This window comes from Otolemur garnettii, unplaced genomic scaffold (assembly GCF_000181295.1).
Source record: "Otolemur garnettii isolate 467f Iridium unplaced genomic scaffold, OtoGar3 scaffold00001, whole genome shotgun sequence".
Taxonomy (NCBI): Eukaryota; Metazoa; Chordata; class Mammalia; order Primates; family Galagidae; genus Otolemur; species Otolemur garnettii.
The window spans coordinates 41,976,473-41,992,066 of NW_003852396.1; the positions used below are offsets into that span (position 1 = coordinate 41,976,473).

Consider the following 15,594-nt stretch of genomic DNA (forward strand, 5'->3'; position numbering starts at 1 on the left):
CACTCTACCCAGGGGGACAGCTTGAGGCTCTGTCTCAAAAAAAAAAAAAAAAAAAGAAAATACAGATAGATAGAACCTATGATAAGCTAAAGCTCTTTGAAGTTCTCAATAATTTCTTTTTTGTCCTGTTTACAGTATCATACGTGGTCATTAAACTGCTGCTAGAATATGCACACCTGTCAGTGCAAATTCAAAACCCAGGAAAGTCTTCTGGGAATTTACTTTAGGTCAGGGTCAGGCTGCCTGATACGTTTTTAAGAGTTTAAAAGGGGTCCTATGATCAAAAATTTTGAGAAGCCACTATTATAAAGCATATAAAAAGGGGTTTTTAAATCTAAGTTAATTAAAAGCTAATTATAAATTATAGGATATGATGAAAAGAAATAATTTTCAGTACTTCCAAATTAATGATAATAAGATATTTGATAATTAGCATATTGTTTGAATTTAAAGTGGGATAAAGAGTGCTTAGAAAATTTTTTTTGTTTGCTTTGTTTTACTTCCCAAATTGCCTCTGTTTTACTCAGTAGATGATTTTAATAAATGATTACAGTGATGGGGCCCTTCAGTCATGAATCTCCAAATAAGGAGGTCTAGTTTGCAGATGTTTAGAATATGGTGGCCAGTGTGAGATGTACGAATTTAGAAACAGTTACTCTGAGCTGAGGTACTTGTTTATTAATATTTGCAGAATTAAAATTGAGCACTTCTGTGAAGGTGATAATAAAACAGCACTCCTTCAATATAATTGTTAGGAATACTTAACCTTTATAAGGAAATTCAGTCATAACTATGTTGAAAGAAGGAAGGCAGTTTAACTTGGGTTTACAATTTGAAATTTTACTGGCTTCCTCTGACAACTCAGTACGAATGGGTTATCTGTAGAATGTTCCTGTCCTGGTATGTCACTGGATGCTTCCAGTGGGTCTCTCTGTTGCCCAGGCCAGAGTGCAGTAATATAGTCACAGCTCACTGCATGGTGGCCTCCAACTCCTGGGCTCAAGAGGTCCTGCTGTCCCCACTTCCTAAGTGGCTGGGACCACAGCCACTTTGCCTAGGTAGATCTTATTTTTTAGGAGTCTTATTGAGGGATAACCTACATTCCATAAAATTCTCTTATGCTAAATATACAATTTAATGGTTTTTAGAAAAATTTACAGAATTGTGTAACCATACTATAGTCAAATTCAGAATGTTCTAGTCTGTTAAGATCTCCTGTGCCCATTTGTAGTCAGTTCCTGTGCCCCAGACAACTACTAATCTACTTTCTGTCTGCACAGATTTACCCTTTCTGGACATTTCATGTAAATGGAATGACAGAATGCATTGTCTTTTGCATCTGCCTTCTTTGACTGGTTTTGAGGTACATCTGTTTGGCAGTATGAGTCAATAGTTAGTTCCCTTTTTTGCTGAATAATGAACATACTGTGTTTTGCTTTATTCATTCACTTGTTGATAGGCATGTAGAATGTCTCCACTTTAGGCTATTAGGAATAATGCTGCTAAGAAGTCCTTGTGTGGACATTGGGTTTCGCTTTTTTTGGATAACTACATAGGAATGGAGTTTCTGGGTCATATAGCCACTCTGTATTTAACATTTTAAGAAACTAACAAACTGTTTTTTAAAGTAGTTGTACTATTAAACATTTTCCCAATGAGATATCAGGGGTTTACCTCTTCTTTCAGCATTAATATCTTCAGGTATTATGGTAGGGAAACGTTACAGGGGACCACTTAGTTAAGGGGTACTGGTGAGTAAAGGCTCCAAGACAAGGTGTTTGTGAGGTGCATTTCAGGTGCATTGAGGGTCCTTGCTTGTATGAAGGAAGTGGGTGGAAAAATCTGAAAAGACAGGAGTCAGAGTTTAGTTGTGAGCACAAATGGTTTGGGCAATATTTGAACAATTTTTCAGCTAAGAGAGTGATGGAATTCTTTTTATTGAGTATTACAGAGACTGTAAAAGCATTTTGCCTTTTCTAGTTTCATTCTTTATCTTTTTCCATGTTGTAACAGCATCCTATTTATTTCTTTTCTCCTTTTTTACCTTTTTATTTACTCTTGTGTGTGTATTCCTATATCATATTTAACTACAAGGAGAAGAAATATGATTTTACAAGAATAGGATGGAATGGGGCTTCTCTTTTCAGCAGTATTTGCACCTACACACTTCAGACCTCATGCTACCATGTGCTTACTTTGGCAGTACTGTACAAACAATTCAGTAAGGTTTTATAACCTTGGTATATCTGTGTGTCACAGTTGTGTTCTTGTCACATGTCCATGTTTTACTGAGTTGCATTCGTACTTGTTACATGATTTTATGTGCTATCATGAACAACAAACAAACATTAATTTTTTTGTGAAGGCTGGGCGCCAGTGGCTCACACCTGTAATCCTAGCTCTCTGGGAGGCCAAGACAGGTAGATAGCTTAAGCTCAGGAGTTTGAGAACAGCCTATACAAGAGCAGGGCTCTTGACGAAAAATAAAAAAACTAGCTAGACGTTGTGGCAGGCACCTGTAGTCTCAGCTACTGAGGAGGCTGAGACAAGAGATCTCTTAAGCCCAAGAGTTCGAGGTTGGTGTGAGCTATGATGCCATGGCACTCAACCCCAGGGCAACTGAGTGAGATTCTGTCTTAAAATAAAAAAAAAAAAAAAATTCTCATTAAACTTGACAAGAGTGGAAGTGAAATCAGGAACATGTTAGTTTATAAGGATAATGCCATGAGGAAAATGGCAGTGTACAAATGGATTAAACATTTTTTTGAGGGGAGAGAAAGTATCACTGATGAAGAGAGGTAACGGCAGGCAGTTATGAGCAGAACTAACAAAAACATTATAAAAATTTGTCCAGTTGTGTGTCAAAATCATCAGCTGACTGTAAGAAGCATAGCAAGCCAAGTAAATATCAGGAAAACAGTTGAGAAAATCTCAACTGAAAATCTTGGCCAACCGCGTATGGCTCTTGCATCATGATAGTGCACCAGCTTACACAGCAGTGTCTGTGAGGGGGTGTTTAGCCAGTAAACAAATTACTGTATTTGTGCATTCTCCCATCTCTCCTGATCTGGCCCCTGGTGACTTTTTTCTTCATCCAAAGATAAAAGCAATATTGAAAGGAAGATATTTTGACAATATTCAGGACATCAAAGGTAATGCGATGACACCTTTGATGGCCATTCCAGAGCAAGTGTTCCTAAATTACTGTGAAGGGTGGACTAGCTGCTGATCTCAGTGCCTAGCTTCCCAAGGGGAGTACTTCGAAAGTAACTGTAGTGATGTTCAGCAGTGAGATATGTGGCACTTTTTCTAGGATGAATTCACAAACTTAATTGTCAGACTTTCCTAAGTACATACTTGATAATGTTTAATCCTTATAAAGTATGTGTTGATATGTAGCTCTGTCTCTAGAAACTATGTTAACAGGACTTTACTTAAATGGAAGCCAGTGATGATAAATGAAGTATAATAACACTGATAGTTTCTCTCTGAAGTCCTGTCTTCATGGGATGTTCTGGTGTATGTTTACACGGGATCCAAGGGTATTTTTATGTATTTTTTTATTTTCTGTATAGTTTTATATTTTGATATCTTTTAAAGAACAATTTTCTAGCTAGGGGAAAGATTTCCGGGTCTAGCCAATTCTTAGAGTAACCGCAAAGGGCTTACTGGAGCCATGTGCAGACTGACCCATCCAGTGCCACACCTCCCTTCTCTGGCCCACAGTCCCCTGGAGGCGGTATTCTCTGCCTTAACCATCCCAGGGCCAGAGCCATGGCCAGGTACCAGGCAATGTAAGCACCATCACTATAGCTCAGTGCCAGTAGAAATTATTCAGACTTGTCAGTCCTAAACTGTTCACCCTTCTCTGCCCTGCCTTGCTATGCCTGTAGAAGCCCCAGGAAAGGCTCTAGCCTAAGTTCTCCCCTTGTCTCTGCCCCCCAAACCACTCTGGCGTCTCTCCCCTGGGGCTTTGTGTGGTGTGGTGTACCATGCCTCCTGTCTTTAGGACCTCTTTTAGGAACTTGTTTTCCTGAACCTCTCCTGTGTCCTCTTGTGGCCACACCCAGCTGGCCATCACATTAAAGACTATAAAACTCATAATGTGAAATTCAGGCTGGATCCTAAGTCTTACTAGAGAGGACAGTGAAATTCCCTTAGCTGCCTTTGTAAGGTGGGGGGAACAACGTCATGTTTACCTTATGGTTATAAAGGCAACATAATGGTCTAGATAGACTTGGGAATATATAATTTTTAACTAATTTCTAAATGCATCATGAACCTAATATGATACATGGTTGTACAGTTTCAGTCAAGAAATACGTATATGTTAAATGCTACATTATATAGTATGGATTATTCTAACAAAATAAGAATGGTCACAGTAAGATAAACTCTGGAAATAGGAAATGACCTAGTCATTAAAAATGACAAATTTGAGATATAATGACAGATGCCTATATCAAAGGGTGTTTCATAAGAAAAGCAAGGTTTAGTGTAGTCCTTGCCTGGCATGATTTAAAATAGAGCAAAAAAAACCCTTCTATTGTTACTTTATTTTTCAAATACCTCTAAACCTGCAGTTATTTTTTTTAATACTCAAAAGTTTTTAATCTATCTTCTCTGTAGAAATGACTATTAAGTTAAATATACCCTGTTCCCTCAATTCTAAGACATACATTTTTCCCATTTCAACAGTTCTAAAATTGGGGTTCTTCCTACAGTCGACATTATAAGCACCTTGCCACCCCTAGGCGGAGGAGTAAGGTGTGATATGGTTATTATCGCCTGACCTGGCCAGTATAGAAGACATCTTGCCATTCCCTTATCTGTTTAGTTCAGTGGTTCTCAACCTGTGGGTCACAACCCCTTTGGGGGGTCTCCTGCATATCAGATATTTACATTAGGATTCATAACAGTAGCAAAATTACAGTTATGAAGTAGCAACGAAAATAATTTTATGGTCTGGGGTCACCACAACATGAGGAACTGTATTAAAGGGTCGTGGCATTAGGAAGATTGAGAACCACTGATTTAGTTGAGGTATATGCACTGATAGTACCACAAGCAGTTGGATTTTTGCTTAAATTTGGACCCCCTAATTAAAATAGCCCAGAAAATTACACATTGATGTAGCACTGCAGTTGTTGTTATGGTTGAAGAGGAATTTTAGAACCAGATTTGTTGTGAGGCAAACATTTGTCACTGGCAGATGACCGTACTGCTGCTTTCCTTGTAAAATACCGATTGCTGTGTTGGCACTGAGAAGGGAGGACGTCCACCCACCAGTGGACAGAGCATGCTTCATAGCAGCATTGAGATTCAGGCAGATGAGTTGCCTGTGATATGGCAGACAGTGCGATTAATTTAAGATGCAGAAAGTGTCAGCAGTCCTGAGAATTGATTACGGAATTTCCAGGGCTAGAAGAGATAAATGTGATACAGTCCTGCATCCTAAAGGACAAAACCCAAGTACACCTTGCAGACGGCCATCAGAAAGTTAATTTCCAGCCATAGGAAGTTTACTTAAGGAAATAAAATTATGGATTTAACCAATTAAATGCAGTTGAGACTAATATTTTTGGAGAGGCCTTAAAATTCTACTCTCAGTCCTGATAGCTCAAGAATGTCAAGATTGGGAGCACTGGTCTAAAGAAACCTGTATGCTTTTGTTTTTGTTTTTTTTTAAGACTGAGTCTCACTCTGTCATCTTGTGTAGAGTGCCTTAGTGTCATAGCTCACAGCAACCTCAAATTCCTAGGCTCAAGCCATTCTTTTGCCTCAACCTCCCAAGTAGCTGAAACTACAAGGCACCTGCCACAACACCCAGCTAGTTTTCTGATTTTTTGTAGAGATGGGATCTCATTCTTGCTCAGGCTGGTCTTGAACTCCTGAGCTCAAGCATCTACCCACCTCAGCCTGCCAGAGTGCTAGGATTACAGGCATGAGCCACTACACCCAGCCAGAGCTGCTCCTTCTGACATGATATTCATGAACAGCCAAACCTATATTCATAACAATCTTCATATGATAAAGGCTTAGTCTTAAACTTTTATTTAATAATAATGAAAATCAGATTGTATGGATTTGTATCCTATTGTCAGGTTTTAACACATTTTTTAATACACATTTAGTATTTCTCACCAAAACATTATTAAATTAGTCACACCTTGGAAACCAGGCTAACTGATGTCATCCTATAGTCATTAATAATGTTTTCCTTTTAAAAATTCTTGGAATTATGCTCATTCAACATAAACAATTAACAGTGTGCTCATCGTCACGTCATTTACTTTCTTAATTTAAAAGGGAAAAAGGCAAGGCTAGTTTTATTAACCACACAGATGTGAGAATGTTAGCAAAAGCTCAGCTCTTGTCCACCAAGCCGTATCATAAGAACAGGACAAGTGACTGGAGGAGAAAGAAGTTTATTTGCCTCCAAAGAAGGAAAAAGAGGGAACTCTTGTCCCAAAGTACCACTTTTCCTGTACAGAAGCAGAAACTTGGAGTTTCTTAAGCCTTTTGCTTTTCCGTTTTAGGGTATTGTTCTTTAACTGCAGTTAATGATTCTGCAGCAGAGAAAACCATGACAGAGGCCTGCGGGCCTCCATCCACACAGTTCCGCAGCACAACTTCCTGTGTGCAAAAGAACAAAAAAACATTCCCCTGCCCCTTTCCAGCCTGGCCCTTGGCAGGGTTGCAGGTCTCAGTTTCCAAAACGGGAAGGAGCAATTTTAAAGAGACAGAAAACATTTTCCCATTTTCTTTCAGCCCCTTCCTTCTTGTTCCACAAAGATTTTATAAAACAGAAAAGGAACACAAGTTATCTGGAAAGAGGGCAGCTTTCAGAAGATGCTTTTATCTTGGTAGAAATGAAATCATGTTTGTTGCACTGAAATGACAGCGGCTGCAAATAAAACCACTGGGCTTTATTTAAAAAGACGAACCCGGAGGCACATGTAAACTGGCAGAGTGGACCCCTCCTTTGGAGCTGCAGCCTGTTTCTAATTGGATCCTGCATGATTTAGGTTGGAATTGTAGACTTGACTCTATCATTTGGAACCAAATGTTCCTGTTGCTATTCGTGGAAGAGGGAGTTAGCAATATGGAATCATTTGCTCCCCACATGTTTTGAACTGCTATCAATAAGAAGGGACCTTTCAGCTCAGTAAGTTTTCCATTGCTATCTGCTTCTGTCTCATCTCAAAATCTGTTAAGTTCTGAAGTTAATTAAACAATATTAAGTGGTGGAACGATTTAAGTGGAAGAAAGATTAGCAAGAGATGTTACCATCTTCAGAGAGGCTTGTTTCTTGGAGTAGACTGATGGTACGATTATCTTCACCCAGAGTCTATTTTTTAAAAAATCATCTCTTGGTAGGCAGGGCCTATTGGATGCACAGGAATAGGGAATCACTAAATTTATACATCCACCCATTTTGATTTAATTTCATAAGAAAAATATCTGGAACTTGTTAGTGCTTTCTGAGTAGGCTGCTGCCTAGTGCTGCTTCCTTCCCGTCCCCCAGCCCTGTGTCCTAACTTCTTTGTAGGCCTCCTGGAGGGAGCGAGGAACTCTCTCTGTAGTCTTTGTTTGTTCAGCAGTATGCTATCCAGGGTGGACATAAAGTTCATGTGCTATATAAAATAGTTGTAGTTTGGAATTCACACAAACTTTATGTCCACCCTGTATGTCTGTGTGTGTGTGTGTGTGTGTGTGTGTGTATGTACATACATATATATACATGAATATTCCAAGTTTTGGTTTTTTAGTTAGTTGGCTGAAAAGTTATTTATTTCAGTAAATAATCCTAAAGAAATTGCTACACATTGGGCACTCTGCCAGCTCAGAGTTCACATCTGATAGTTTGTTGGCGGAATCCTCCTCAAGGAATGTCTAGGAGGGGGAGGAGACCCCAAGACACTCACCCAGAAGTTTTCCCTGGCCATCTCATCACTAGAAAGTCATTCAGCAAACATTCACTGAACTTGACCTTGCTTCTGCAGAGCTGGGGAAACAGACTTGAAGGAGAGGTTCTGCCTTGGGGGATCAGGGTCTGGTCCCTGAGAGATAACCAAAGCTGACAGGTAGCTGGAATAGGGGCTGTGCAAGGACAGTGTACAGAGCTTGCTGTGGCACCACAGAGGTGGACCCATTTTGCCTGAGAACATTCTGGAAGGCTTCACAAAGATATGGCATTTGAACCGAATCTTGAAAGCGTGTGTACATATGTCCTACGCCTTATTTCGGAGATATAGACACACACACATACACTCAAAGTATTTCTTGTTTATTTGACATGAAAATGTAACTGAGTGCCCTGTACTTTCTCTGGCAACCTATACTTGTTATTTCTCTACAAATATTGGTGGTTCGGTGGTGGTGGTTGTTCTCTATAAGACTTTTTATGCACAAAAACTACAAACTGGAAAAAAAAAAGTCCTGTTTACTGAGAATGGGCGCTGCCTGGGCCAGAGTTCACACACCTGATGCTGGTAAGCGCTATGGGCCGCCCGGCTGGGTGCCCAGGACTCATTAACTGCCTCCCTTGGAGAGGAATGGCTGGTGCAGCTGCTTTGTAGTTGAGGGTGAGACCCTGACTCTTTCATCCCAGCCTTAGTGTGAAGTTGCCAGTAGCGATTACCTGAAGTTGTGTGGGTGATATTAATTGAATTTTTTTTAATGAATGCTGGTATTTGTAGGAATTTGCAATGCAAACCGGCAGCCTTTTCAACTCGTGCATATTGTAATTAGAGCAAGCTCTTAAGACTCTTTGAAGTACTAAATGTTGATGAAATTCAAATGGGGGTGCCAATCTGCACAATAAAGGGGCCCTTGGTTGTGTTTTTAAAAATCTTCTTTTTTGTAGATGTAAATATATGCCATAATTAGTGGGAAGTAAGTTGAAGAGCAGGGGCTGAGTTTATTCCTATTATTCTTATTTAAAACAGCTGTGGCAGGCGAGCTACAGCTGCTGTTGGGTTGGGCTGGGCAGGGGCACAAGGGCCCCGAGTACACACACTCTCCAAGACCCCCTTCCCTCAGGGCAGGCAGCCCCTTCACTCTGCAAATGCTGGCTGCCTTTCTGGGGAGCTGTCTCACATCACCCCAGGCCTCTGAATGCCAGTGGGGCTGGCTTCAGGGGTCTTGGCCAGGATGCAGATGTATGCAAATTAGATGGGTGGGGAGAATTTGGGAGCAGCCAGCTTTCTCCAGACCTCCCAGCTGGGCACTGCCTCTAGGGGCACTTCTGCAGGACGGTTCCTGGCCAGCACAGAGCAATTGTCCTTTGGTTCCTACACGAGCAGCTGCGAGGCCATGCAGTGCCCTGCCTGGCTGAGCCTCACCATGTGGCAGGCCTGGACAGCCGCCCGCAACAGGGCCCAGCTCCCCGTGCTGCCTGCCAAGGAGCCAGATGCTACCATTGGAAAAAATTGCTTCACAATTTGAAATCTTGGTCCTTTGATCATTGCTTAGAGAGGATGAAGAGAAGAGGTTCAAAGTGGTATTTTTTTTTATCTTTTTTTTAACTTTTTTTTTCCTTTTATTAAGTCATATATGCATAGATCCATCAGTGCCTGTTAGCCTGTTTTTGGTCAGGGACAATCCTCTTGATGTTTTCATTTTTTGCAACCAAGCCCTTTGGGGAAGATGAGAATGTCCACATCCTATCCCTGACCCCAGGCCCCTATCTTCTCTCTAGGGGGTTATCTACTTCCCTTGTTCCAGCAGACTTTTCCCCAGTGAAGCCTGGGACCCAGGAGTTGTCTTCACCAGATGCTGCTGGCTCCCATCCTTCACTGGACATGGGTAGCTGTGACTTCCTGATCCTCTGTGGCCCTCGCCGCCGCCCCCCCCCCACCGCCGGGTCTCAGGTCTAGGGAGGCCTGGGGTCTTGCAGGGATGATCCACTCTCTCCCCTGGCCCCGCCTTCCCCTTAGAGGAATTTGGATCCCACATACCTGGCTGAGACCTCAGGTTTTTTGTTGTTGTTGTTATTTTTCCTGATCCTTGAAATGGGATAATTATTTAAAGCCTTTCCATTTTTAACATTGACTCTAAAAGGTCAAAAACATGAAATTAAACAGAACATACCCATGAGTAAATGGGCTGAATGAAAGCTAATAAAGGAAAAACCTATCTGAGTTCTTGCCTGGCAGTTTAAATGTTTCAGTTGTGGGAATAATGAGTGTAAGAGCAGGATGATTTAGGGAAGAATTTGGCTCCATTTTGAGGGTGCATGTTTTGTTCCTTGGCTCTCTGATGCAGCCCACTGCCTTCACCTGTCATTGGAACCTGGTTTTGCTTCTACCTTATTATTTTCCAGGACCTGCCTACAAATAGACCTTAAAGTCTTTAATTCATTGAATACACATTTAGTAATGACGGCCTTTTTTATTTCCAGAAAAAAATTCCAAACCATCTCTAATCATACCTTTGTGGGAAAGATGGTAATTTTTGTATCTGAGGTATTATAGTACTGAAGACTTGTCATAAACTCATGACTCAGAAAAAAAAAATCCAGATTTTTCTGTTTGGAGAAGTCAGTGTTGCGTCTGTGCCACACACCTGACCAATGTGGATTAGGGCCAGAACGGGTGGTGACCGTATTTATCATGCTTAGTGATTGCAGACCACTGTCTAGGTTGGGGGAAGGTCTCTGCAGATGTGACTTGAAGCTCTGTCTTCATCTCTGTCCTGGTCAGTATTTTAAACCAAGTTAATAGGAAAGATCGTCGGGATTGTTCACAGCTGCCATTTGTATGGCATAGTTTGCAGATGAATTTCATGTATTATCTCCTCCCACACTACAGTGGCCTTTAGAAATCATCTTCTCTGTGGTTAAAGATGAGAAAAGTGAGACGCAAAGAAGTGATCTAAATCCCTCACTTGCACTGTTGGCACTCAGTCAGCTGAGGTGAGGTGTAACAGATAAGAGGTGACATACCTGGACTAGAGGAATGAAGATGAATGGGGGTCTGAAAGGAAGATAGAGTTTAATAAAAGTAAATGTAGAACTTGAGTCCTGGAAAGCAAACAGAACCTGAAGAACCTTGTGGGTGAGGAGGAGAAGGAGGGAAAAGGTGAGATTAGGGGAGAAATGAAAGAGAATTGTCTTATAAAAGCGTTCTTAAGTCTGTGCTGGTGGAAGTTACAGGGGTGCTAATTTCAACCTAACAGGTGTGATAGGCAGAATAATAGCACCCCAAAGATGTCCCCATCTGCATCCATGGTATCTGTGAATGTGTTACATTACCTGGCAAAGGGGAATTAAAGTTGGTGACCAGCAGAGAGGGAGAATGTCTTGGATTATCCAAGTAGGCCTGGTGTAGTCCCAAACTTCCTTAAAAGTGGAAGAGGGAGAGAAAACAGCTGGAAATGTGAGAAGGATCTAGATGCTTGTTGCTGGCTTTGAAAGTGGAGGAAGGGGCTTTGGGAGGGGGATTGTGATTAGTCTCAGTAGCTGGAAGAGGCAAGGAAACAGATCCCTCCCCAGGGCCTCCAGGAAGGAGCACAGCCCTGCCAGCACCGTGGTCTTAGCCTGTAGACACCTGTGTTGGGTCTCTGACCCATAGGAGTGTAAGATACTAAATTTGTGTTGTTTTAAGCAACTAAATTTGTGGCAATTTGTTATAACAGCAGAGAAAACGCATGCAACAGGAAAAAGAACTATCTAACAGGACTATGTAGCAACATTATTGAAGTAATGATTTTCCTATGTCTGAAAGCATTTAGTGCAGGTCAGGGTGCTGTAGAAAGGAGACGGGAGGAAGCGGAGGCCTCTGAACTCGGTTCTTGTTAGTATCTCTATTTCTGGAGGAAACTGGGAGAAGACTCTTAGAAGAGCCGGTTGCCCAGACTTGCCCTCCCAGCCACATTTTCCGAGCGTTGGTTTTTAACATATTAGAACCATGGCCAACTTTTATTTATTTACTTATTTATTGGCTAGCTGGTGCCCAGAGGATAGGATATGGTCTGACTTTGGAATTCACTGGGAAGATATGTCTGCTGGATTTTTAGCTGTTTCTTGGGTTTTTTGTATGTATTTGGCTTTTGGAAAATTTCCTGTGGTCAGAGAAAAGCTAATCAAGCAGAAATAGTTTGAATCTCTGATAGCGATGCATTTTTTACTCATTTTCTGGCTTCCAGAATTCTATGAAATTGATTTGCTTCCCATTACAGGTTCCTCTTTGGGTGGGGAGGTGTGGGATGTGTCTGTAGGGTGGGTGACAAACTCAGTGCGGATCCCAGGCTCCTTTCAGACCTCGCCTCCTTTGTTGTTGACTCAATACTAGCATTCTTTCTTTGATGTGACCTTTACTTCTTGGGAGTTCAGTGACTATTTCTGGAATAGTCCTAATACCATCAGCTGACAGATAATTATCTCTTGCATCAATACCTCTCACTAGAAAATTCCTGAAGAGCAGCTGTGACACGGCTGGATGGCTATATGATTGTTTTCCATGTTCAAGGGTAATTCTAAAAGGGTATTCTAGTTATGGTAGAAAATTGGTTATTTACTATTAATTGAGAAGCCTGTTAAAATCTAACCTATTGCCTTTATACTAAAGGTTGAATATAAAATTCTCTCAAACTGTTGGAAAAAAGCAAGATAATTCAGAAACGATCAGGGCTGCTTATCTAAATGAATGCTAAAATGTCCATGGAGCCTGTGGCCCACAGTTACCCTCCCGGGGCCACCCAGTGGAAACACATCCATGTGTTCATCAAGGGTAGATCCAGGAATGTTCACGGTAGCGCTCTTCATAATTGGTCACCGCATGCCTACAGTTCTAAACAAAAGGTAAAATTTTTAAAAAATCTTGTGCCAGCCTAAGTCCTAAATAATTGGTGGCATTAGTATTGAATTTTTATCTCCTATATATTAGGTTGGTGCAAAAGTAATCGTGGGTTTTGCATTATTGAAAAACTGGCAGTTTGATACCAGAATATAGTCTTAAATGCAGTTATGTTATACATCATTTTAATGTGCATTTCTCCCTTGGTTATTTTGCTAATGACCTATTACTTGCTGTTTATATTTATTTTGGACTGTGGAAAAGATGTTAGACAAAGAGCAAATTAAGCAGTTTTCTTATTCAAGTTCAAAATGGATCGTCGAGCAGCAGAAAATAATTCCCAACATCGACAACCCATTTGGCCAAAGAATTGCTAAGGAATGCACAGTGCAATGATGGTCGAAGAAGTTTTGCAAAGGAGATGAGGAGTGCAGTGGCCGGCCATCGGAAGGTGACAACAGCCAATCATTAAAGCTGATCTTCTGACAGCTGCATGAGAAGTTGCTAAAGAACTCAACAGTGACCAGTGTACACTCATTCAGCATTTGAAGCAAATTGGAAAGGTGGAAATGCTCCACAAGTGACAGCCTCATAAGCTGACCAAACCCAGAGAAATTGTTTTTAAGTGTCTTTTTCTCTACGCAACAACAACAAACCATTTCCCAATTGGATTATAATGTTTGGCAAAAAGTGGATTTCATGTGACACCTGGCAACAACCAGCTCAGTGGTTGTACCAACAGGAAACTTCAGAGCACGTCCCAAATCCAAATGTGTACCCAAAAAAGGTCATGGTCACTGTTTGGTGGTCTGCCACCAGTCTGATCCACTACAGCTTGCTGAACCCTGGCGAAACCATCCCATTGTTCAGCAAATGGATGAGCTGCACTGAAAACCACAGCCCCTGCGGCCAGCTCTGGTCAACAGGAAGGGCCCAGTTCTCCACGACAATGCCCAGCCACATGGCATGCAGCCAGCACAACGGGGTCTCCTCTTTCTCAGAAGTTGAATGAATTGGACTGCAAAGTTTTGCCTCGTCCACCATATTCTCCTGACCTCTCACCATTTTCTTCAAGCACCTTAACAACTTTTTGCAGGGAGAACGTTTCCACAACCAGTAGGATGCAGAAAATGCTTTCCAAGACTTTGATTTTTACGCTACAGGAAGAAACATAGTTCTCATCGGCAACGATGTGTTGATTGTAATGGTGCCTATTTTGATTAATAAAGATGTGTTTGAGCCTAGTTATAATGATTAAAAGTTCATGGTCCAAAACCACGATTACTTGTGCACCATCCTGATACCTGTATATAACATATACATGCTCTAAGTTAGCACACATGTTAATTATCCATTATATGACTTCTTTAACAACACTTGCGGGCACAGCCTGGTATTCATTTCCAGGGTAAGTTCTTAGTAGTTTGGAATCATTGGAACTTGCCTCAGGTGCAGGTAAATGTGCTCCTTCATATGGTGGTTAGACAGATGAGCAAAAGTATGAAGTGACTGTGAAGACAAGGACACAGGACTTAAGTTACCTCCACTCTGCAGTCCTGTTTCTGCTTTTGGAGTTTTTATGTTTAAAATAAAACAGCTGAAATAAAGTGCCGATTATTCCTGAAAATAATTTTCTCGAGTCAAGGAAGGGGCCTTGAAAACCATCCACTGGAGTAGTGTATCTGCCCGGTGTGCCCCTGCCATGGGGCAGCTGCTTTCCCTAGTATGATTTAAGCACAGGACCTCGCATAGTCGTGAACATTTTCAGCAATTTTGCTAATATCAAATCATGGTTTTAAAGTTATTTTGACAGATTATCTTGTAAAATTTAAGTTAGCCAAGGTTGACAGTTTTTTAACACACCCCAGCTTTGTTTATCCTCTCATCGATAGGTGCCCCCAATTGCTAATTCCCCTGTGTTCCATCCCACACTCTATCTGTACACCAAAAACACCAGACTTTTTTTCCCCCCTTTTAGAGATAAGAGTCTTGCTATGTTGTCCAGACTGGTCTGGAACTACTGGGCTCAAGGGGTCCCTCTAGCCTCAGCCTCCCAAGTAACTGGCATTTTAGAAGTACACCATGATGCCTGGCTTTTCAGCCTGCTTTTGATTGTTTACCAGTCTTTGAAAACTTGATTACATCAAAAATAACTAGTTTGAATTACAACATTAGTTCCCTCTGTATTCATAGCATGCAAATATTTTTTTCCTGCCCCCTCGACAGAGTCTCTCTCTGTTGCCCAGGTTAGAGCGCCATGGTGTCATGGCTCACAACTCCTGGGCTCAAGTGATCCTCTTGCCTCAGCCTCCCAACTAACTGGGACTACAGGCCCCTGCCACAACACCCAGCTAGTTTTTTGTACTTTTAGTAAAGATGCAGTCTCACTCTCGCTTAGGTTAGTCTTGAACTCCTGTGCTTAAGCAGTCCCCCTGCCTCATCCTCCCAGAATGCTAGGGTTACAGGCATGAGCCACCACGCCCAGCCCCTGAATACTCTTTTTCAAAGCTGAGACTTTTTTAAAGTTGAAAGAAAGAAAGTAAAAATAATTGCTAATGTACCTTTTCTGCTTTACATATACCATTTCTTGTCAGTTTATTGGGAAGTACCCTAAATATTCACCAGTAGAGCGTTATAAAATCATGGGACAATTGTGTAGTAGAATAGTATGCAGCCACTAGAAAGTGTGGCTGTTCGTTATTTTAAATGATAGTTCTTTGTTATACCAACGTCCTATATCAGTACTATTTTGACATGTACAAGTACATATGTATTTTCTTTTTTTTTTTTTTTT

The 15,594-nt window shown here is 41.2% G+C and overlaps 1 protein-coding gene and 1 non-coding gene across 8 annotated transcripts in view; one reads left to right on the plus strand and one right to left on the minus strand.

The window, feature by feature from the left end:
- Window positions 1-15,594, plus strand: part of TEAD1 (TEA domain transcription factor 1) — a 258,137-nt gene that overhangs the window by 225,796 nt on the left and 16,747 nt on the right. The window lies entirely within an intron of this gene.
- On the minus strand, window positions 124-284 carry LOC111724655. Its single transcript, XR_002772920.1, has one exon.